This window comes from Musca autumnalis, unplaced genomic scaffold (genome assembly GCF_047663935.1).
Source record: "Musca autumnalis isolate F117 unplaced genomic scaffold, ASM4766393v1 scaffold_1, whole genome shotgun sequence".
NCBI classification, from domain to species: domain Eukaryota; kingdom Metazoa; phylum Arthropoda; class Insecta; order Diptera; family Muscidae; genus Musca; species Musca autumnalis.
The window spans coordinates 74,784,986-74,809,792 of NW_027411644.1; the positions used below are offsets into that span (position 1 = coordinate 74,784,986).

Below are 24,807 nucleotides of genomic sequence, written 5' to 3' on the forward strand. Positions count from 1 at the left end.
TCTAATGGTTGGGGAAAAATTTGCTTTAAAAAATCCACGCCTAATGGCTTGAGATTGGTCTAATGGTTGGGGAAAAAATTTGCTTTAAAAAATCCACGCCTAATGGCTTTAGGTTGGTCTAATGGTTGGGGAAAAAATTTGCTTTAAAAAATCCACCCCTAATGGCTTAAGGTTGGTTTAATGGTTGGGGAAAAATTTGCTTTAAAAAGTCCACGTCTAATGGATTGAGGTTGGTCTAATGGTTGGGGAAAAATTTGCTTTAAAAAATCCACGCCTAATGGTTTGAGGGTCGTCTAATGGAAGGCAAAAATTTTGCTTTAAAAAATACACGCCTAATGGCTTGAGGGTAGTCTAATGGTTGTGAAAAAAATTGCTTTAAAAAATCTACGCCTAATGGCCTGAGGGTAGTCTAATGGTTGTGAAAAAATTGCTTTAAAAAATCCACGCCTAATGGCTTGAGGGTAGTCTAATGGTTGTGAAAAAAGTTGCTTTAAAAAATCCACGCCTAATGGCTTGAGGGTAGTCTAGTGGCTGTAAAAAATTTGCATTAAAAAATCCTCGCCTAATTGCTTGAGGGTAGTCTAGTTGAAAATTTTGAACATTTAATTTTGCAAATGCAAAACCATTCATGTAGACAACCCTGCGTATAATTAATATTCATTTGAGTAAAATGTTCCGTATATTCATCATACGCTCCCTTGTCACTAAAAGCTGCTTTTCTTTGTGCTTTAAGTTAATTTTGAATTTGGAATTTTCGAGACTTTTGGATAACTAAATGGTTCCCTTGTTTGAGTTTCGAATCAAACTTAAACTATATTTTAGTATTGCTTAAATATTTAAATGCCAAAAATCTTTAAATTGTTAAGAAAATTCCTTCTTTATTTGTAAACCAATTTATATTTGTTTTGACAAAATTTCGAACTTTGAAATGAGTTGAAAAATCAATGTCTGAGTAATACCATAAATGATTAAAGCAGAATCGTAATAATTACCCACAATTATTGATAAATTCATTTCCAGACAGACAAACATAGAAATTTGCTAGGCAAATTAATTGAAACATATCTAGTTTATTACACAAATTAATAAGTAGAAAATGTATATGTATATGTGGTCATACACAGTGTAATGAAAACCCACAAATAAAAATTCGTAGAAATTATCCGAAAATAATAAAATTAATTTATTCACCGTTTATTCATTAATTTTAACCGCTATTGAATCAAATGTTAAGTTTCAAATAATGGTGAATTTAGTGGCAAGATATTGCCATTAGAGTTTATGATTTTATTTAATAATAATAAAAATTTCATATGAAATTATTTTCATTGAAAATTGAATGAAATTTATCGACCTCAAATTTTAATTATTTCACTAGAAGCCACTTACTTCGCAATATCGCATTTAAAATATTCCCTTCTCTGGCTTTTGTTCAAACAAATCTTCTAGTTCTTCTTTAATTTCAGTGCAATTATTGTCTTTCTTTATGGAGCCTATGATTATTCTTTTCGTTTGTAATCAAAAAAGTACTTAATTTCTCTCTGTAATTATTTGTTGCAACTAGCAACTCAATTGTTGTTAAACACTTTAAACAGCTTTCTTTACTTTCAATAGATTTTGACTAGACAGCAAAGTTTTTTTTTAGCATTTTCAGCAAAAAGTTTCAATAGATGCTGACAATAAATTTTCAAATACTACTTTGTGTGGAATTCTTTTCTATATTATTTACAGTAAATTGCACAATGACAATGGCAAAAAACCTATCAATTTATTAATTTTTAAACAATTGGAAATGTAACGGAATTATTATTAGAATGTTGTGTTGAACATCGATTTGGTTTTTATGTCCTACACCACAATGTGGAAAGGGTATTATAAGTTTGTTTTTCGAAAAATTCATGTGACACCGCGAAATATTCGTCGTAGACCCACCATATGGTATACCAAAATTCATATCTCGACGAGGTTCCGTTTGTAACACATCGAAATATTCATCGGAGACCCTATAAAGTATATATATTCTTGATCAGGGTAAAATTCTAAGTCGATATAACATGGCCGTCTGTCCGTCCGTCTGTTGAAATCAAGATACAGCTTGCAATTTTTAGGATAGAGCTTTGTAATTTGGTGCCGAAGTTTCTATTACCCCTAGGATTTTTGGTATTACAAATGGGCTATATCGGTCAACGTTTTAATATAGCCCCTATAGAAAGGTACAACCCCATTTTCGGTATTTTAAAGGTTTTAGCTTTATTATCACACAGAGATGGCTGAAATTTGCTACTTAGACTTCATTGGGGGCATAAAACTTTTCCTTAGAATTTGATCGGTGTAGGCCCACGGCTTCATATAGCCCCCATTGAACGGTACCTTTTGAAGGCTGTGGCCTCAATTTTCCTCCGAAATGGCTGAAATTTGGCATTTAGTCTTCTTTGGTGGTATAAAACTATAAAAATATAAAACCCCCACAGAGCGGTACCTCCCGATTTTCGGCATTTTGAAGGTTGTGGCCTCAATGTTCCTCCAAAATGGCTGATTTTTGTTACTTAGTCTTCATTGGTGGTATAAAACTTTCCATATGAAATTTGTCAGTACAGGTCCATGCCTTAATATAGCCCCGATAATACGGTACCTCCCGATTTTCCGTATTTTCATGGTTATGGTCACAATAATCCATCGAAATGCCTAGAATTTGGGATTGTGGCTTCAATATTCCACCGAAATGGCTGGATGTTGGTATTTAGTCTTCGTTGGTAATATAAAACTTTCGCCCCGAATATTGTCCGTACAGGTCCAGGTCTTCATATATTTGAAAGTTAGCCACATCATATAAATAAATTCCGTGGAAAACTAGTGCCAGGGGATGTGGTGTAGGGTATCACATGGTCAGCCCCGTCCGACTATAGCCATATTTTACTTGTTTTATTTTGATATTGTGCCTGTTAGGGCAAAGATCATTTTAATGTTGGTTTTTATTAATTTTATCGTTGGAGAAAAACTAATAATTATTTTTTTCCTATTTTCTTTACAGGTAAGACTTAACATTAAATAATAATAAGGCCGACATATTGGTGAGTTTATTTCATTAATTTTTCAAGATGAATGTGGGCGTATAATTGATAATAATAGATTCACCGATGCGTACGGACAATTTCTAACTGATATTACATATCGTCACCATAAATGCCCGAAGACGTAACCGGCATGAAAATCGAAATTCGTTTGTTTTGACGTAATATGATACATAAAGCTAAAAGCTCTAGCAATATTTCAAGCTTCTACGTTCAAAAACAACGATGCTATTTAAGAAATGGCATTTCGGAAAATGGGATAATATTGCAGATTTTGTTGTAATGGAGGATCTCAAAACTAAGCACTTCAGCGGTTTTGGTTTCACAACTAATTCCCCTTCGTATATGATCGATAATATCATATATACTCGCCTTCATATGATTAATATTCCATAAAACAGTTTTTAATTTTATAACGTTTTTTGCTTCTACTGTAAAGTTTTGGTTTTGTGGATTACGTCTTCGGGCATTTATGGTGACGATATACGGTTTAACAGTTATACAGTAGAATCAATAAAGCTCGTTACGCCTTTTCATCACTTGCAAGAGTATGGAAATTCTCCCAAATATCCAGAAAACAAAAAATCTAAATTTTTAATACCAGTGTGAAGTCAGTACTTTTATATGGCTGTGAGACGTGGAAAGTGACCGAATCAATCACACACAAGATACAAGTATTCATAAATAAGTGCATGAGACGCATACTCAAAATATTTTGGCCATTACAAATAAGCAACCAGGATCTGATGAGAGCATGCAATATGATTTCGATAGATGCAGAAATTAAGCAGAGGAAGTGGAAATAGATTGGCCATACTCTACGTAAAGACTACACTGACATCGCTAAAATAAGTCTCCAATGGAACTCACAAGGTCGACGGAATAGAGGACGTCCAAGAACAACCTGGCGAAGATCGGTGGAAGCTGAACTCCAATCAGCAGGAAAAACTTGCTCTGAGATAAGGCGCAGAACCGAAACGCATTCCGAAATTTTTGTACAAACATTATAACCTAACATAAATCAAAACAAGTAAGCAAAGGCTATAGTCGGACAGGGCCGACCATACGATACCCTACACCACTATCCTGCGAGTTAACTTTCAGCAAATCAAAGTTTCTTTTGGACAAATAAACTCATTGTAAGAAATAAATTTTTGAAGTCTGCAACCTTATCACATTAATATGCTGTTTATATTAGAGCTTTTTGCAGGGTTAACCTTCTTTATATGTATTTGTTTGAAATATAAGCAATGGAATTGACATTTAAAACCCAGTCGGTTTGTTAAATCCGGTTATATATAAACGGGGTATAAGTTTAAATAACAATATAATAATTGTTCCACAAACATCACAGAAGGGACAGGTCGTGCACCACGATTCATATTACAGCAATAGTATGGGGCCTACTGTTTATCGCCGAGTCCGAAAGGCCTGTCTTTAAACACCACCTGTAGAGAAGTTGTACATGGTTGAAATACTCAGAAAATGTCGCCAACTTTACTCAGGGGTATTTTGCCATCGTTGGAAATTTGATGTTTGCTGGCCGGGAATCGAGCGCCCGACCTTCAGCGTGCAAGGCGGGTGTGCAAACAATTGTACCATGGTGGCACCAATAAGTAATTTTAGAACGGACATTTAGTCTGGACCTAATTTTTTGCATATTTATTATTTTGTGCCCTAAATATCCCATCGAATTGGCTGAAAGTTTGTATTCGTTCATCACAAGTTGTAAGTATTCGTTCATCACAATTTTCGACCTGAAATTTATCGGTATAGGTCCAGGTCTTCATATAGCTCCCATAGAACCGTACCTCCCGATACCCGGTATTTTGAAGGTTGTGGCCTCAATATCAAACTGAAATGGCTGACATTTTGTATTCAGTCTTCGTTGGAGGTAAAAACAACTTTCCACCTGAAATTTGTCGTTATATGTCCACGTCTTCATATACATAGCTTCCGTAAGCAGAACCTACCGATTTTCTGTACTTTGAAGGTTATGGTCTCAATATCCCTCCGAATTGGCTAAAATTAGGTATTAAGTCTTCATTGGGGGTATTAAACTTTCCATCTGAAATTTGTCGGTATAGGTCTAGGCGTTCATATAGCTCCCATACAACGAAAGCTCTCCATTTTCGACATTTTGAAGATTGTGGCTTGGGTTACAGATTTCTCTATTTTATTGACTTGTCTGAAGTGAATTTCAAACAGAAAAATGTAGACATAAACATTTTAGAACATATTATTGAAATATATGTAGCATACGAAAATATGTGAAATACAGAAATTTTCCATATGCAAAAATAATATTTGCATATGCATAATTTATACATTTCGCATATTTTTGCATATGTGATATACATATTTCGATTGGAATTTAATTAGAAGCCAAAAATATGCAAATTTTACAAAAATAGGTGTTGCATAAAATTCCGCTGTCTACATATCATTGAGCTGATATTAATCGGGGTGTTCTCATTGATATGAGAGAAGGCTCCCTTGACCCTACTGGGATGTTTGTGGAACAATTATATACAGTACATTTTAAGAAATATTCTTAAATTTGAAAATTGGCGCTGTTTACCAATCACTTCTACATCTTTAAATTTTGAACAATTGGACAGGTAATATGATAGGGTTCCACGCAATTTGTAATAACTGGGAATTTGTCTGTCATGACAGAGAAAATTTGTAGCATGGGAGGAAGATGTGGTTCTCTTCACAAAACCCATTATATCTTAGGTAGTAGGTCCGTTACCAAGCACACATATTATTGCAATTCTCATTAGAGAAAAGATCGGTAGTTAATTTATCATATATAGGCGACTTTGCCGGTATATGGCCTCCAGGGATTCAAATATGGACCAAAAACAAATTGTTTTTATTTAGCATACAAAAGTAATGATCCATTGCACCCGCTAAATAATATCAGATCATCATCAAAAATTGTAGGCATCTTCTTCGACCTAAACCCCTACCTCGTGCAAAATTTCGTGACTATTGATCTGTAATTGGACCTCTAGTATGCTTTTGATTACATTACAAGCAAAACACTCGATATATTAGGCTGTAACTCTGTTATCTGACCACATAAATCAACATAATTGGCATTAGCTGAAAGGGCAAGAGTTGTCCTTCCAAATACTATTTATGTAGGCGGAATGTGTGGTCAAGGAATAAAAATATTACCGGTATATTAAAAATTTTCACAATTTTCACACAAAAGTTGTGGTCCATTTAACCCTCTAAACATCATCAGATCACCATCTCAAATTGCAAGCTTCTTCTTTGTCATATAATCTTACATTATTTAAAATTTCGATGCGATCGGACTATAATTGCGACATACAGAGCAGCTACAAAATCGGATAAAAATTTTGTTTTTGGTCCATTTTACCCGCTTAATATTTCTCGATCATCACCAATAAGAATAGGGATCTATTCTGATCTGAACCCGACCTCCATACAAAATTTCGTGACGATCGGTCCATAATTGCGGCCTGGAGCGTGTTTACAATTTATAATGGACAGACGGACGGACGGACGGACAGACACACATCTCAAAATCGCTTTATCTCGTCGAGATATGAAGATTGGTATACCACATTAGGGGTCTCCGACGAATATTTCGCGGTGTTACATGAATTTTTACCAAAACAAACTTATAATACCCTTTTCCACATTGTGGTATAGGGTATAATAACGTCAATTTGCTTGTTTAAGCTAGATGCTCCACTTGGGAGTGTTGTTTTTCTTCTATGAATTTATATTTTATTTATATAATGAAATGGAAAAAAGCAACAACTAATAAAAAAATATACGCTTTACGGTTCTCCAACTTAATTTAACAGAAATACAAAAATGCTGGAAAATTTTAGTTTTCGATTTTGAACGAACTTCTTTTTAATTCGTTTCTGGAACATAAATGTGGTTATCTTCTTTTTTGTAAACCAGAATTATAATGCTTAGGTTCCAATCAAGATTATTCATTCCTTTTGTCAGATATTGCTGCTGATGTATACCCCTTTTCGGTGTGTTGTCTGTAGTCATAAATAGATCGGTTATTATAGACACTTTATTCATCAGGCTCATTCTGACTTCGTGATATTCAATATCATTTTCTTGGACTGGTTCAGTGGCATATTTGCGGCCTAAGAAACTGATCTCTCCATAATCTTAACTGTTTTCTATATATTAAACATTTTCTCTTTTTCTTCTTCATTGCAAATTAGCACTGGTACAGGCTTTTAAACTTTGGAAAGTTTGAAAACTAAATGACTGATTAATGGTAGAATCTTAGTGAAATATCTCCCATCTGATTGCCGAAATAATTAATCTTCACCATACAGAATTTCTTGTGTTGTTGTATAAATTTCTTGGACATTTAATTTTGACAATATAAAACTATTCATGATAGCGCAGTAGACTACCCTACGTATAAATAATATTAACTGATATCATGGATGCGTATGATTAGTGTGTTCTTTGTATATATCATACGCTCCCATGTCACTAAAAGCCAAGTTTGATTGTAGTTGTTCACAACGGCATACACGGAGATATTTAATGTGAGCCACCTTGGTGCTGTGGTAAGCACGTCCGCCTTGCATTAAGAAGTTCTGCGGTTCAATTCCTGACCAGAACATCAACATTTTCAGCAATGGCAAACACTGAGTCTGGCTTACATTTCCTAAGTATTTCAGCCATGAGAAACTTCTCTCCAAGTGGTGTGGTAAGACACGCCTCTCGGACTTGCCAAATAAAAGCAGATCCCTTATTGAGGCAATATCAATCGGCGTGCCCCCTTTTATGTGAGAGGAGCCTCCTTAACGGTCAGCGGCTGGTAGAAAAACGAAATTCCTAAAATATCCACCTGTGAAGGTATGTTGGTACTTTAAGACAGAGACGCTTAAGGGCCTATTGGTGGTTGAAAAAATATTCATTCAAATATCCATGCTTAACGGTCTGTTGGTAGGTAATAGAATATTCTTAAAACATACAGGGCCTTGCCCTGGTTTAAAAATCCATAATTCTGATAGCATGGATCTGGTTTGGCCCTACCCTTCTGTCGGCAGGGCTGGTTGATACTCTGAAACGGATCAACCGATATAATATTTGTTCCAGACATAAACCAGGTTCGAATATAAACTTTATCGGTCAACTAGCTTCCACACAAAACTTCTAATTTTTTTCGCAAAATGCAGTTTGAGGACACAAAATCAGCTTCCCGAGATAATGGCCTAAAAACTCTTAAGAGGTTACCCCCACTTGTAAAGCCCATAAAAAGGCAATTTTCATGAATTTTTTTCCCAGATTTTTTTTTCATCTGAAAGAGCATATCTTAATCTAGTGTCTGAATTTTTATTGAAAAATATTATGTGGTTTTGTGGCAAATGGCCGTCCACGAATATCTTTTTTGTTTAAGCGTTTTGCGGTGCCAACTCTAGCTCCAAAATTTATTAACCGATCGTCCTATATTTTTATGGGATTATTTAGAACATAAAGATCTAGTCCTTCATCAATCCATTTTGTAAAAAGTATTAGATTCTATTGAAATGGTGGACAAAAACTAAAAATTTAATTTTTTGGCTTAAAAACTGAAGTTTTCTGGTCATAAAACAGGCAAAAAAAAAAAAAATTAAAATAAAATCGTATCAGTCAGCTTTGCCGACAGATATATATCCTCAGCCTATGTGAATTGAAACTTTTATCTACGGTCAGAGCGAATGTATTTAGGGTCTTTTCTGTATTTTGTGGCCTTTTTTGGACACTTGAACTTGCCACGAAAATGTGGATTGGGACTAAAGTTCAAAAGTGTTGCAGAGGAGGTACTTAAAGGAATCGACTGCAATAGTCCAATATTGAAGTGGATCTTATTTTGGGAGTTATATTTTTTCGATATATATCGTGCCCAGTAGTCATCATATAACGACGAACAGCATCGGAATACATTTCCATAGGATCATCGAACAGACCTTGAAATGCACTTAGACACAAATGTTGAACTTTTTTGGGGAAGGTAGGTAGAAGTTAAACTAAATAAAAAAACAAGTAAGAAAAGTCTATAGTCGGACGGAGCCGACCATGGGATACCCTATACCACTATCCCTGGACAATCGCTCTCCACGGAACTTCTTTTCAGTGATTGTGAAAATTTAATAATCAAATATCAGAGATGTAATGTATAATACTTATGACCAAAACCAAAAAGTTATCTAGCATGACAAAGACATTTTTGTAGCAGGAAAGGAAAATTTAGTTCACGTAAAATGTAATGAAACCCACTTATGTAGTACTACTACTTCCGTTGTTTAACCGCTACGTTATTGAAATTTTTACAAGTTTCACACAAAAGTTTCTGTCCATTTAACCCGCTAAGTATTATCTGATCTTCACGTTGGTTTGTACGTGAAGATCTTCATCATAAACTCAAACATTGATTAAAATTTTGCGGGTTATTATTTTTACCTACAAAGCCGCTACAAAATTGGTTAAAATTTTGTTTTTGGTCCATTTCATCCCCTGAACATTTCACGATCATCACCAAAAACTAATCATTTCTATTTTGGCCCAAACCAAACCTCCTTAAAAAAATTCGTTATAATCGGGCCATAATTGCGGCCTTAAGCTTGTTTACAATTTTTAATGGACGAACACACATCGCTAAATCGCTTTATCTCATCGAGATATGAATTTTGGCATACCAAATAAGGGGTCTAGGACGAATATTTCGTGGTGTTACATAAACTTTTGGAAAGACAATATGTAGCATGGGATAAAAATGTGGTTCTCTACACAGAACCCATTATATATTAGGCAGTAGGCCCGTTATCTGGCAAACACTTTATTGCAATTTACATCAGAGGAACGGTCAGTAGTTTTTTCCCATATGTAGGCTACTTTGCGAAATATATATGTCCTCAAGGAATTAAAATATCGACCAAAAATAAAATTTTTATATTTTTCATACAAAAGTAATGGTCCATTTCACCCGCTAAAGAATATCAGATCATCATTCAAAATTGTAGGCATCTTTTTCGACCTATACTCTTACCCGGTGCAAAATTTCGTGACTATTGAGATATAATTGCGACTTCTAGCGAGTTTATTATTACACTACAAACAAATATCGGAATATATTAGGCTGTAACTCTGTTATCTGATCATGCACACCAACATAATTGCCATCAATTGAAAGGTCAAGCGTTCCACTTTCAAGTATATCTCACTTGTCCGGAATGTCACTTCCAGGAATTAAGATTTAAGCAGTATATTAAAAATTTTCACAATTTTCACCACAAAAGTTGTGGTCCATTTAACCCTCTAAATATTATCCGATCGCCATCTCAAATTGCAAGCTTCTCCTTTGTGATATACTGTTACCTTATTTAAAATTACGCGTTGATCGGACTATTATTGAGACCTACAGAGCCGCTAGAAAATTGGATAAATATTATGTTTTTGGTCCATTTCACCCGCTAAATATTTCACGATCATCACCAATAAGAATAGGGATCTATTCTGATCTGAACCCGACCTACATACAAAATTTCGTGACGATCGGTCCATAATTGCGGCCTGGAGCGTGTTTACATACGGACGGACACACATCTCAAAATCGCTTTATCTCGTCGAGATATGAAGATTGGTATACCACATTGGGGGTCTCCGACGAATATTTCGCGGTGTTACATGAATTTTTACCAAAACAAACTTATAATACCCTTTTCCACATTGTGGTATAGGGTATAAATATTAGGAGATCCAAAGTTTGGACCGAATTTGTTCAAGAGATATTGTGCAAACCATTTAAGTGACATTTTTTTAAATATTCGGGAGAAGTATCGCAAGTTGTATCGGTATTGCATATCTTCGAACTGAAGCTATGACAAAATATGACGAAGGCAAAATTATGTACCAAATCGGTTGATCAATTCGAGAGTTATTGTGCTCTCCAGCCACTATATATGGTGTTATAGGGGTTTTTACAACTTTCGGACTGTTTTTTCAAGAAGTATGGACTTGCTCCTGAAAAAACTTTTACCGCCGTATTTAAGGCAGCGAATGCAAGTTGCTTCAACAAAAACCAAAGTTATTTGAGAGCAGGTCTTAAAGTGAACTTATCCGAAACTTTGTGTGATAGGTACCCGAAAGTGTGGACAAATGTAGTCAATATTGGAACCTAATCTATATCTGGTAGATATGTTAGGATGTGTAAAGTATGGACCTAATCGGTCACTCCCTTTAAGAGTTATCTTTTCCTAACAGTTTTGAACTTTTGTGGGGGAGGTACTTGAAGGAGTGGACCGATATGGTTTGGACAAAATATTACGAAGGCCATATTTTGGATCAGTTCGAGAGTTATCTTGCGCTCGAACCACCACACACGGTGTCATAGGGGTTTTTTTTGCAGCTTTCAGACTATTTTCTCAGGAAGTACGAACTTGTTGTTGTTACAACAAAAACAAAGCGATTTGACAGCAGCTCCTAACTGAACTTTTCCGAAGTCCATACTGGAACATAATCTTAACCTGGTAGACATTTCACGATGTACAAAGTATGGACCAAATCGGTTACTCCTTCAAAGAGTTATCGTGCGCACGAATTTCCCGAACATTTTTGAACTTTTGGAAAGAGTGGACCGATATAACCCATCTTCCAACTTAAACTAAGATTATACAAAATATTGCGAAAGCCAAATGTTGGACCAAATTGGTTCATCGGTTCGAGAGTTATCGTGCGCTTCAGCCAGCCAGACAGACAGACGGACATACGGACGGACATTGCTAAATCGTCTCCAAACTATGTGAAACGGATTTCGTCCAACAATACTTGGGATCTAAAACCATTATTTGGATAAGGCACATTTTGCCCGTATGAAAGTGTATATATCCTCGTTAGCATAAATGCTGAGAGTATAAAAATAGGAAAGTGGGATGCGCGCCAACCTATTTTGCATCATAATGAAGCTGATATTTTCCTCATCCATTGACGGGCTTTCCTTTTGGAATACGACTATAAAAGCGGAGATATTCGCATAAGAATAAAACTTTAAATGTTTGTTTACATAAGTTTTTGTATCAAGCTCAATATGTTTCTTGCCTTCTGGTAGCCCTATTAACCACCAAAATTTCGTGACGATCCTTTCAAAATTGCAATTACCGAATTTTGCGATATCTCCATTGTTTGACCACCTACCCTAATCTACTTTAATAAAATTGTATCTTCTTCCATTGACGGGCTTTCCTTTTGGAATACGCCTACTAGAAGTTGAGATGTTCGCATATTAATAAAACGCTGAATAATGTACACATAAGTTTTTTGCCCATTCCAACCCCTGAATATTGTTCGACCATCACTAAAATAGAATTCTTCCTTTATGGGACGCCCATTAACCTCCAAATTTCGTTACGATCCGATCAAAATTACGACCTGTAGCGCGATTAAAAAAATTAAAAAATGGAATGTATTACCGACTATTGCGATATCTGCGTTATTTTGCCACATACGCCAACCTACTTTGCATCATTGTAAAAATTTAATTTTCTACTTTCATAGCCATACGTTGCTTTTGGAAGGTATCCAACCGAAGCTGTGATATTCGTCATTATAATTAAAATCGCAAAAATGAAAAGTTGGGTTTCATTAGCGCTTATTGCGATATATTCGTTGTTTGACCACCTACGACAACCTACTTTCCATCATTAGAAAGATGATAGTTTACTACTTTTATTGTCAGGTTTTGTTTTGGTATATTTGCTTTGGAATAAAACTTTGACATTTTCTCCAAATATGTTTCTTGCCCATTTCGACCCCTGAATATTATCCGGCCATCACCAAAATGTAGTCTCTTTCCTCTATGTCTCTTTCGAAATGGGTCTACGACCATTATTTCGATGCATTACAATCTTTTTGGCCAAAACCAACTTATATATCTTCCCCACATAATGGTGTAGGGTATAAAAAAAGCTGGTGGGCGGGATAAGAAGTGACTGACATTGGTCCAATCTTTGAGCATCTTAATATTAGCCTCAAGCTTAAATCAAATGTGATGATATATACCGAACCGCGTCTTCCAGTAACTTCTCAGAAAATTAAGAAATGTTGCCTTCTTCATCGAATATATTTCTTGTTATTCGAATAATAATATGCATACATATGTAACTACATAATGGTCCAAGAGCTTCAAAAGAAATCCTACTATGACCAACTAAAACAGCTGGTTGGCACAATAAATATCGAACAAAATGACTCCCAAAATATATCCACTTCCGAGATGGTCTATGCCGGTCCATTACTCCAGGTACATCCTCCCCAAAGTTCAACATTTTTCGCTTTAATCCAAATTAAATTTATTAGCAAAACGTCCGCATTTATTCCGAAAGTAAACATTCGTTAAGATAAATACCTTAAAATGCTTATAATTATAAATTCCAAGTCCAAATGTCTCACTCAAATTCATAGTTTTTGGAGAAAAGCATTTCGGTTATGTATACGGCCTTCGATCTCTCCATATATGAAAGTCTCAATTCACAGAGGCTGTGGGCATATTTCAGTTGACAAACTGTTCACTTCTTAAGAATATGTTTGCATCCACCACCAGTCCGTTAGCCTTGGATTTTGCAACGCCAAGGTTTGATTATAGCTTACAAAAATATTTTCAAACCGTTTTTATAAAAGATCCACTCCTAATGATGACAGTTAAATGTATTTTCTGTTAGTGACACGGAGGGTATGACAGACATTTTACGTATACGTATCTATGAACGTAATTAATATACCCACACTGGTCTACATGGATGATTTTGCATTTGCCGAATTAAATTTTCACTTAATAAATTTGTCTAATTTTTTGGCCCTAAGCAATTTTAAGCTTAACTCTACCTTAATGATGGTGTTTAGTTTTGTACAGCGTATAATCCTTCTACGTTATAGCGTAATGTGATTTTTTATTGAAGTTGATGCTTCTTGAGATATGGAGTCCGAAATTCCCCACAAAATTTTTACAGCCATAAACAAAATAATGAATGTTGTAAAAATATTAGAAATAAAAATAGGTAAAAAAAACTTTTTAAGTTAAACGGTTTTATGTTAAACATACATTGCAATGTTTAAGATAAATGTACTAAAAACCAAAAAATAATAAAATAGATACAGTCGTGGGAATTATAAACATATGCATAGACTAGACTAAAATAAAACCGTGGGGCACGTCAATTGTCTACAATCGTTGATTAAAATGTTTGTTTTGTAATGTTACACTATAATTAGGCAGTTGTTCAACCGACAACGATGGACGTGTGATAAGTAGGGCTAGAATGTGGAAACAAGCTAGCAAGCTCGGTTATAAGCGAGTTTTAAGATTTCATAGTGGTGAGCGAGTAGTACTTTGTCGATTAAAGACAAACTACGAGCAGTGAAACGATTTCTCGCCAGCCAGCAGTGTGAATGTCCAACGATAAACTAGTTGAAACATCTCTTTTATTTACATGGAGTGTATAACTATTGGAATTTCCATGAGCAGAAAATAGTAAGTAATTTCCTCACCGTCTGCGGGCCAACTGCCTAACGACGAATTAAACGATTCTTCTATCGCACATTAAGTCGATCATTTGTAGACAATTGACGTGCCCCACGGTTTTATTTTAGTCTAGTCTATGCATATGTTTATAATTCCCACGACTGTATCTATTTTATTATTTTTTGGTTTTTAGTACATTTATCTTAAACATTGCAATGTATGTTTAACATAAAACCGTTTAACTTAAAAAGTTTTTTTACCTATTTTTATTTTCTAGTTTTTAGTTTCTATTTCGCATTCTGTTTAATTCATTTAGTGCTTCATTATTGCAAGGTTTCTTGTCCGTTAGTTTATTGCAGTCCAACTCCTCTATACGTAGTCTCTGCAAAGATCTTACTCTACTAAGAGCCACGTAGGCTTGAACTTCTTCAAACAGTTTCGCACCTAAGTATACGACTGCGTGATCCACAGTGCTGCCCTGCATTTTATGTATTGTAGAAGCCCATGATAGTATTAAAGGCAACACACATCTGTGTGTATCGCTCACGTTGCTTTGTTAACCTGGCTTCATATTCTTCAGGCGTTTCTGATGCCGCCATTTGTGTATATCGCTGACGTTTCTTTTTTAACTTGGAATCATATTGCTCAGGTGTTTTTGACGCTAATTGTTCCCGTCGTTCCTGTAATCGACTATTTCTATCACCTTCACTTTCTTTAGCTCGTTTTGCTTTATACTTTTCTTTCGCTTTTTGAAGCCTTCGTTTACGTTGTGTTGCAGTTTCTGTTTTATTTGTGTTTGTATTTTTTATATTTTTTTACCATTTTGTTCCCACGAGTAATGGACATTTAAACGGTCGACCCCCCGAGGTCCAATAAAGGGGCAAGGCTATGTACAACAAGATGCGCCTGAGTCTTGAGGGGAAAACGCTAACGGCATATAATTTTTATCCACCCTAATGCCATACAGTTCTCGGCGCGTTTTAACATTTCACCTTAACTTGGGTGGTGTACCGCTAACTACGTATCATTTTTAGCCACCCTAACGCCACACAGTCCTCAACATGATAAAAAAATCTTGACTTGGGTTGTGGATTTAGGCTGGATTAATCAGATACCTAAATAACAGATTCAATTTCTAAATTTAAATCTTAATTATACGCCATTTAGTGGCTGCGCCCATCTTAAATATTGAGGTTGTATAGTGCACTGTATTCTTCTTGTCAAGCCCTTTTATTTGATACCCATATTGGTGGGATTGATAAAAAATTGTTATCAGCCATTTGGTAGCGGCGGCCATCTTAGATTTCAATTTTGCATAGTAAATTGTATTCTACTTGTTGAGACCTTTCATTTGATACCCATGTTGATGGGATTGATAAAACCTAAGTTATCCGCCATTTTGTAGAGGCCGCCATCTTGGATTTTAATTTTATATAGTACATTGTATTCTACTGGTTGAGCACTTTCATTTGGTACCCATATTGATGGGATTGATAAAACCTACTTTATCCGCCATTTTGTAGCGGCCGCCATCTTGGATTTCAATTTTTTTATAGTATATTGTATTCTGCTTGTTGAGCCCTTTCATTTGATACCCATATTGATGGAATTGATAAAACCTACGTTATCCGCCATTTTGTAGCGGCGGCCATCTTGAATTTATAATGATAATGAATAAACATAATTGTATTGTCACCAAAATCCAAAGTGTATACAAAATTTCAGATTAATCGGTTGACAGGAAGAGGGTGAAATTTGAATTACTAAATTTGACCCAAGAATAAATAATGAAACAAACGGGGTGAGCTATATAAAACCATTTAAAAAGAATTTGTTTCGAGTTACCTCTGTTGGATATGTCAGTTTAATACAAAGTTTTAGTACAAAGCTTTTTACTTATTGTCTTTAACTGGTCGAGGTAGATGACACCGCCGTAGTAGTACCTTTACTCTCTTACAATGAATGATTTACGAAGAAATAATCTGATTTTAAAAGCAATCAGGTTCAATCCTTGGAGTCATCATACCCTACATAACTCCATGCCAGAGATGAAAGAATTTGAAATTTTATTATCACATTTTGAAATATGTTCATATACACATGACCATTCTCATTTTTACAACTTCGATTAAATGCCATAGTTTTTGCCATTGCCTTCTCCTTTTCGCTCTACCTCTGCCCATAAACTAAAGACATTTTTTGTCAATTCCTTTCGCGACAGCTTCTATATAATACATATACACATAAGCATTTATTTCTCAATAGCTATGAAAGTATTTAGTTACGGTTTTTTGACACAAATCCTCTTCAAATGAGATGAGCTTTTTTCTCTGATTTTTTTTCTTTTTGGCAATCGAAATATTTATAGTTTTGCCAAGAAAAAATATGATGAAGATGATGAAATAAGTTGTTTGGGGGTAAATAGTAGATCATAAAGGATTTTCTTGTAATAGTTTGTGTAAATAAGATGCAATTATGTTATGCTGTAATAGTAAGAAAATTTGCAAAAAATTTATAAATGACTTTATGGAATATTAGGGGCATAATAATCCTCTATTAAAATTTGTTGAACGAATAAGCTAGCAATTTGTTTTGTGCAAATTCTTAGCCTATAAGTATGCTACAATTTGATTGGGTTAAGTAGATTTTGAAATCGATAAGGTCTATAAAATTTGGATAGTTTTCATGTTCATGCATTGATTGACAAAAAATGGAATTTTTCTTTTTTTGTATCAGAAATGAACACATTTGGGCTGTTTTAGCAAGAATTTAGTATTTTAAATTATTGTGATAAAGGTATAAAGAAAACATGTCAAAATTGCAGGTTCTGGGGTAGATCATTTCATTTTATAATTTTTTTCGATATTAGTTATCAAATATTTCAATGATTACTCCAATTCATTATAAACGATTGTATCTTTTTTGTTGTCTGCATAAGAAGCTAAGTATTCCCGGACATAACTCAAAAAATAATAATAATAATATTAAAAAAATGGCTGAGCCCGGCTGGGATTTAAACCGGGGTTGCCGGGGTTGTTGTTAACCTAACCAGTTAACGACAAAAAATTTTATTTTCACGTTATTTTCATAAAATTGCTTTGGAAATGAATTTTATGATAATAACGTGAATATTAAATTTTACAAATCCAAAACTATTCATGATAGCTCATGTTGTTGTTGTTGTTGTAACAGTGTTTTCTTATTATGTTTGTATGTTCGTTCGTGGGCAGTTAAAAGGGTGTTTTGTGTCGTGCGGGCCCATGCCACATACTGGGCAAATTTCTTGCACGGGGCGATCGATTTCCGCCCAATACGAATTAAGGCGACTGCAATATCCTGAGCGTAGTTGAGCAAAAACTTCTCTGGTTTGTCGTGGCAGCTGACGCTCCTCAGTGGCGATAGATGGTGTATGTACTCCGAGGACTTTATTCACACTATATTTGCTTAAGGCACTGGCAACTGCACACCTGTAAATGCTATTCAAACCTGCTGGATATGAATGTTGATCTAGAGGTTCTCCCCTGTATCGTTAGACCTCTCCCTCTAGAGCATGTGCCTGAATGTGTCGGGCCTACCCACCAGATGATGATTGGAATGGCTCTCGGTAACACCCAAGTAAGTTTTGCAACGAAAGCATCTCATTGTGTTGCTTTACTGCAAGAATCTTGGCCTCCTCATGTGGATGGTCCACTGAAGACTTAAGGAGGCACTATGTTACTGTTCTCAGTGCGGCATTCTGACAGGTTTGAATCTTTTTCCAATTCGTATCACATAATATCGGCGACCAAACTGGCGCCGCATAGCTTACCACAGACCGACCTATCGCGTTATATGTGGTCAACAATATTTCTTTATCTGCACCCCAAGTGCTGCCGGCTAGGGACTTGAGGACCTTGTTCCTACTTTTCAGTTTGTCGCAGATAGCTGTGGCGTGTGCGCACGACTTGAATGTAGTGTCGAATGTGACTCCTAGAATTTTGGGGCATTTTGTGGTCGGAATTCTGCTACCGTCGACCACGACATTCAACTCACGTCCTAACTGCGCTGTCCATGTGGTGAACAGAGTGGCTGCTGATTTTGTGGCGGAAATCTGCATATTCATCGAATGGAAAAATGTGGTAAGATCAATTAAATAGTTGTTCAGTCTCTCACAGATGTCATCAGGATAGGTACCTGACGCCAGAATCGCGCAATCATCCGCATACGTTACGATCTCGATGCCGTCTGGAGGGGCCGAATACAGTTCCGGAGATATCACCCCACCTTGGGGAAATCCCTGTTTCACTCTACGGCGTTTGAACTTCATGCTCCTGAATTCCACTTACGACTGGCGTCCACACATATAATTGACTATCCATCGTTTCAAGCTTGGCCGGAGGGTTGCCTGCTCAATGTCCTCAAACAGCGTGGAGTGCCTGAGCGTATCAAAGACTTTTGATAAGTCAAGCGCCACCATTACTGTTCTATCGCACGGCCGTCTCTGTTTGAGTCCTTGACAAATATATGTGGTAATGGCGTCCAGCGCTGTTGTCGTGCTGTGCTGCTTACGGAATCCATGCTGATGATCGGCAACTAGATAGGGGAAGACTAAGGCCTCAAGGGCGACAAAAGCGAAATCGGACTGTACGATTCACTTTTGCTGGCATCCTTGCCGGGCTTCCGTAGTGGGACCACCCTGCCCATTTTCCAGACTTCGGGAACAGTAAGGGTGGCTACCGACAAGTTGAGAACTTTAGTGAGATACTCCACTCCCGGCTCATCCAGCTGCTTCAGCATTACCATGGAGATTCCATCAGGGCACAACGCTTTTGAAGATTTAACGTTCCTGATGGCATTCGCAACATCATCCATTGTAAACTGTGATGGTTCATCATCGGCAGGAAGAGATCTAATGCAATGTAATACTCTTCTCTTCGCCCTGTCACTCTCGGAGTGCTCGACAAATTGTCGATTGAAATAACTTGCCCACCTCTTCGGGTCAGTCAACGTAACGTCGCCAAACGTGAATGAGGTCCTATCTTCCATTCTTCTAGGGTTCGAGAGTGACTTAACCGTCGCCCACAATTCACTTATACCGGCTCCAATGTTGCAACTCTTCAGATGATTTAACCACTTGCTCCGCTTATGCTCGCTGATCAGCCTGTTAACTTCCAGTGTCAGTTCCGTGACTTTAGGGTCATTGGGGTTGGCTCGACGAAGCTCATCACGCTCGTTTGCTAATCCCGTCGCCTCTGCTGGGAAGTTTGGTCTTATTTCGGGTATTCGACCAGCAGGGATATGGCGAGCAGCTACAGCAGTGATGATGCCTCGGAACGTCCTTTCCGCTACCTGAGCATCAGTAGGATTGGGCAGTTCTCTGAAGCGGTGAATGTTGAACTCTGTAAACTCGGCCAATCAGCTTTCATATGATTGATGAATGTGCGGCGTTCAGAGGTAATGAAATCGGGTGGTCTGCTAATGGAGACAATTATGGGGAGATGGTCTGATCCAAGGGAAATGAGGGGTTGCCAGGTAACGTAATTTGTCAGACCAGGTGACACGATGGTTATGTCTGGGGAACTGTGACACACTACTCTAATTCTAGTAGTGCCGTCCTCATTGACCGTGCAAAATGTAGAGCTATCAATTTGCTCAGCGAGCGATGTACCTCTCTGGTCTTTTCCGAGGGCCGAATGTCACATCTCATGATGCGCATTAAAGTCCCCCTGGACCGGACGATTAGGACCTTCCAAAAGCGGGCTAATGTTGGGCATCTGAGATACAGATATTTCTCGGCGGGATGTATACGTTCAGCAACTCTATCTCTGCAGTTCCACACCTAACTGCTACCCCCATACATTCCATGTACGGGTCATTAGAGACAGGCTCAAGCGAGATAGGTCTGTATTGGACAGACTGGTGCAATAGGAAAGCTAGTCCACCACCTCTATTTCTGGTGCGATCCTTCCTTAGCACAATGTAACCATCAAAATGCTCAAAGCTGTGGTTGCCGTTCAGCTTGATTTCTTGCACCGCCGCGACCTTGATATTCCTCCGACCCATGAAATCTACTATATCCTTGATCTTACCTCGGAGTCCACTGCAATTAAATTGCAAAAAGGATGCATTTCCGGGGATTGGGACAACAACAACGACGAAGGAGTTTCGTAATCCGATCACGACTCACCGGGGTCTGTATTCACGCAGCATGCTGCAACATAGACCCTGTCGTGGACAAGTCCAGAGCAACCCCTTAGATGCACCCACTACTAACATGTATTGCATCTCACCGAAGGTTGGATGTGGCTGAAGATGCGGATGTGATAAACCGAGCAAAAATTTATTGGTCCTGGGTTTTCCCCCTTCCCGGCACGGACCAAAAGAATTCGGAGCAGGCATTTCGGGATACGCTGGCCGGAACGATGATGTTGTATAGTTCCGGGTCAATCCGGTACGAAAGAACCCGCTGCCGTGGGATTGGATGATAGCTCATTTGATCAGGATACGTATAACTAATATTAATTAAGTTCACAGATGCGTATGAGTAAAATGTTCGTTGCATCTGTCATACGCTCCCAGGTCACTAAAAGCAAAACAAAATATGAACGGAAAAAGATTTATATTTTCTTGTAACTGGCGATTGGCAAAAACGATTTTAAATATTTTTTGGCAATGTTTTCTTGAGATATCGGTACTTCCTGAGATAACGACACCAAAATTCTAGGACATTTATACTATACCTGTGTACTGGAATTTTAATGAATTCCATTACTATTAGCGTTTTTGAATAGATTATGGTGAACATATAACCTCTCAAATGGATTTTGAGACCAATGTCCTTCCATAAATTTAGACATAACTATCAAAACTGGTTGGGAGGTTTATCTGCAAAGTATTTACAAAATTACTTCAAAAAAAAAAAAAAAAAGATCCGATATCCATTATAAATTGTAAACACGCTCCAGGCCGCAATTATGGACCGATCGTCACGAAATTTTGTTTGGAGTTCGGGTTCAGTTCAGAATAGATCCCTATTCTTATTGGTGATGATCGTGAAATATTAAGCGGGTGAACTGGACCAGAAACATAATATTTATGCAATTTTCTAGCGGTTCTGTAGGTCTCAATAATAGTCCGATCAACGCGTAATTTTAAATAAGGTAAGAGTATATCACAAAGGAGAAGCTTGCAATTTAAGATGGCGATCGGATAATATTTAGAGGGTTAAATGGACCAAAATTTTGTGTGAAAATTGTGAAAAATTTTAATATACAGCTTATATCTTAATTCCTGGAAGTGACATTCCGGACAAGTGAGATATACTTGAAAGTGGAACGCTTGACCTTTCAATTGATGCCAATTATGTTGGTGTGCATGATCAGATAACAGAGTTACAGCCCAATATATTCCGTTATTTGTTTGTAGTGTAATAATAAACTCGCTAGAATCGCAATTATACATCAATAGTCACGAAATGCCACCGTGGTGCAGTGGTATGCACACCCGCCTTGCACGCAGAAGGTCGTGGGTTCGATTCCCCGGCCAGGCAATATCAAAAATTTCAACGGTGGCAAAATACCCCTCAGTAATGTTGGAGACATTTCCTGAGTATTTCAGTCTTGTAAAACTTCTCTATAAAGTGGTGTCGTAAGGCACGCCGTTCGGACTCGGCGATAAACAGTAGGTCCCATATCATTGAGCTAATATGAATCGGGGTGCACTCATTGATATGAGAGAAGTCTCCCCTGTCCCGTCTGGGATGTTTGTGGAACAATTATATTATAGTCACGAAATTTTGCACCGGGTAAGAGTATAGGTCGAAAAAGATGCCTACAATTTTGAATGATGATCTGATATTCTTTAGCGGGTGAAATGGACCATTACTTTTGTATGAAAAATAGAAAAATTTTATTTTTGGTCGATGTTTTAATTCCTTGAGGACATATATATTTCGCATAGTAGCCTACATATGGGAAAAAGCTACTGACCTTTCCTCTGATGTAAATTGCAATAAAGTGTTTGCTAGATAACGGGCCTACTGTCTAATATAAAATGGGTTCTGTGTAGATAACCACATTTTTATTCCATGTTACATATTGTCTCTCGAAGAGTTTATGTAACACCACGAAATATTCGTCCTAGACCCCTTATTTGGTATGCCAAAATTCATATCTCGACGAGATAAAGCGATTTAGCGATGTGTGTCCGTCCATTAAAAATTGTAAACAAGCTTAAGGCCGCAATTGTGGACCGATTGTAATAAATTTTTTAAGGAGGTTGGGTTCGAGCCTGAATAGAAATGAATAGTTTTTGGTGCTGATCGTGAAATGAAATGAAATGGACCAAAAACAAAATTTTAACCAATTTTGTAGCGGCTCTGTAGGTCAAAATAATAACCCGCAAAATTTTAAACAAAGTTTGAGTTTATGATGAAGAAGAAGCGTACAAACCAACGTGAAGATCAGATAATACTTAGCGGGTTAAATGGACTGAAACTTTTGTGTGAAATTGGTAAAAATTTCAATAACGTAGCGGTTAAACAACGGAAGAAGTAGTACTACATAAGTGGGTTTCATTACATTTTAGTTTGTGTGAACTAAATTTTCCTTTCCTGCAACAAAATGTCTTTGTCATTCCAGATAAATTTTTGGTTTCGGTCATAAGTATTATACATTACATCTCTGATATTTGATAATTAAATTTTTACAATCATTTAAAAGAAGTTCCGTGGAGAGCGATTGTCCAGTGATAGTGGTATAGGGTATCCCATGGTCGGCTCCGTCCGACTAATGACTTTTCTTACTTGTTTTTTTTTCTATGTAATTGTAAAGGAAATTTGAAATTTACCATATATCCTTGTTGGTCCTATTTTTTTCAACAAAGTTCAAAGGGTAAACCTTAAAATGGTGAGGTTGGAAGTGAAATAACAAATATCTTCTTATTATGTTTTGGGCAAAGAAACAAATTTGTTAACTTGTTTTGGGTTTTCATTCGCCCCAAGGGTTGAACGAACTAGCAAGGTAAACATTTAAATATGTTGCATGTTGCAAAAGAAAACTTAGGAAATAACTTAGACCTTATGGTTATTAAAAAACTTTTTATAAAACCTGAGAAAAAATACAACAAAGACGTTGATTTCCTTAACTCCATCGTAAAGGGAAAAGTGTATATAATGTATTGTTGCGAAAAGTAACTGAAGAATTTAAGTTAATTTAGATGAATTTCTATTAATATAAAAATTTGACAATATGAATTTTCTTAACCTTTTCTACTTCAGAGTAAGTGAAAATTAAATTTATCTCCCTCTCCGTCACTCACTTCCATACATATACAAACCCAAATAACTTATTTCCCTCTATTCCCAATTTGGCAAAAAGATGTGCTTTTAGCTAACATTAAAATATATCCCCAATGAATATGTACCGCCTTTTGGTACACACTTATGAACCACACGCTTTTAATGCCATTGTCAACTCGGTGAATATTTTGTTGACGTTTTTTCTCGTTGTTTCTTTTTTGCTGATTTTTAGGATTTTTCTTTATTTTCTTATGTTTTGTGCAAATTTTCCATTTTTTGCTGTGAACTTATTTGTTTTTCAGAGAGGGACGGAGCGTATTGTGTTTTCTAATACTTTCTTGGTGTTTTCTTTTTCACTTTTTGCTTTTGTTGGCGGGCGGGTGACATTAAAAAAAACATCAAGGAAAATGTATTAGAAAAAGTTTGTTTGGTCTTTCTGTTAATTTTTCTTTTGTTCACTGAAAGTGTTTCCTTTTTTATTTATCCCGGTTTAACACCATTCAACAATTTGAAATTGTGTGAATATTGGATTTTCCTTTTTCAACAAATGCCACACAAGGCCACTCACAACTTTACGTAAATATTTCGGAAGTACTAAACAGCATCTCGCTGTAAGTGTCATATCCTTAAAAAAATAATTTCCTTAAGAAGTGCTTGCAAAAAATTTTGAAATTGAAAATTTCTCAACACTTTTCATGCGTTACTAATGTTTGGATCTTCTTAGCCCCAATTGTTATTGCTTTGCAGAAGAAGACGATTTGGTTCGGTTAATGTCTTTAGTTTCAAAATATGTGTTCTCTTGTCTACAGAAGATCTTAGTAAATATTCTCTTGTCTGTAGTAGACCTGAAGAGGTCTTCTCTTGTATATAATAAGTCTTCTGTTGTCTAAAAAATACCTCAAAAGGTCTTTTGTTGCCCAAAGAAAATCTGAAGAAGTTTT

The 24,807-nt window shown here is 36.5% G+C and overlaps 1 protein-coding gene across 1 annotated transcript in view; it reads left to right on the plus strand.

The window, feature by feature from the left end:
• The window catches only part of LOC141390184 (uncharacterized), a 526,207-nt gene that overhangs the window by 189,759 nt on the left and 311,641 nt on the right, over positions 1 to 24,807 (plus strand). The gene's annotated exons all lie outside the window — the stretch shown is intronic.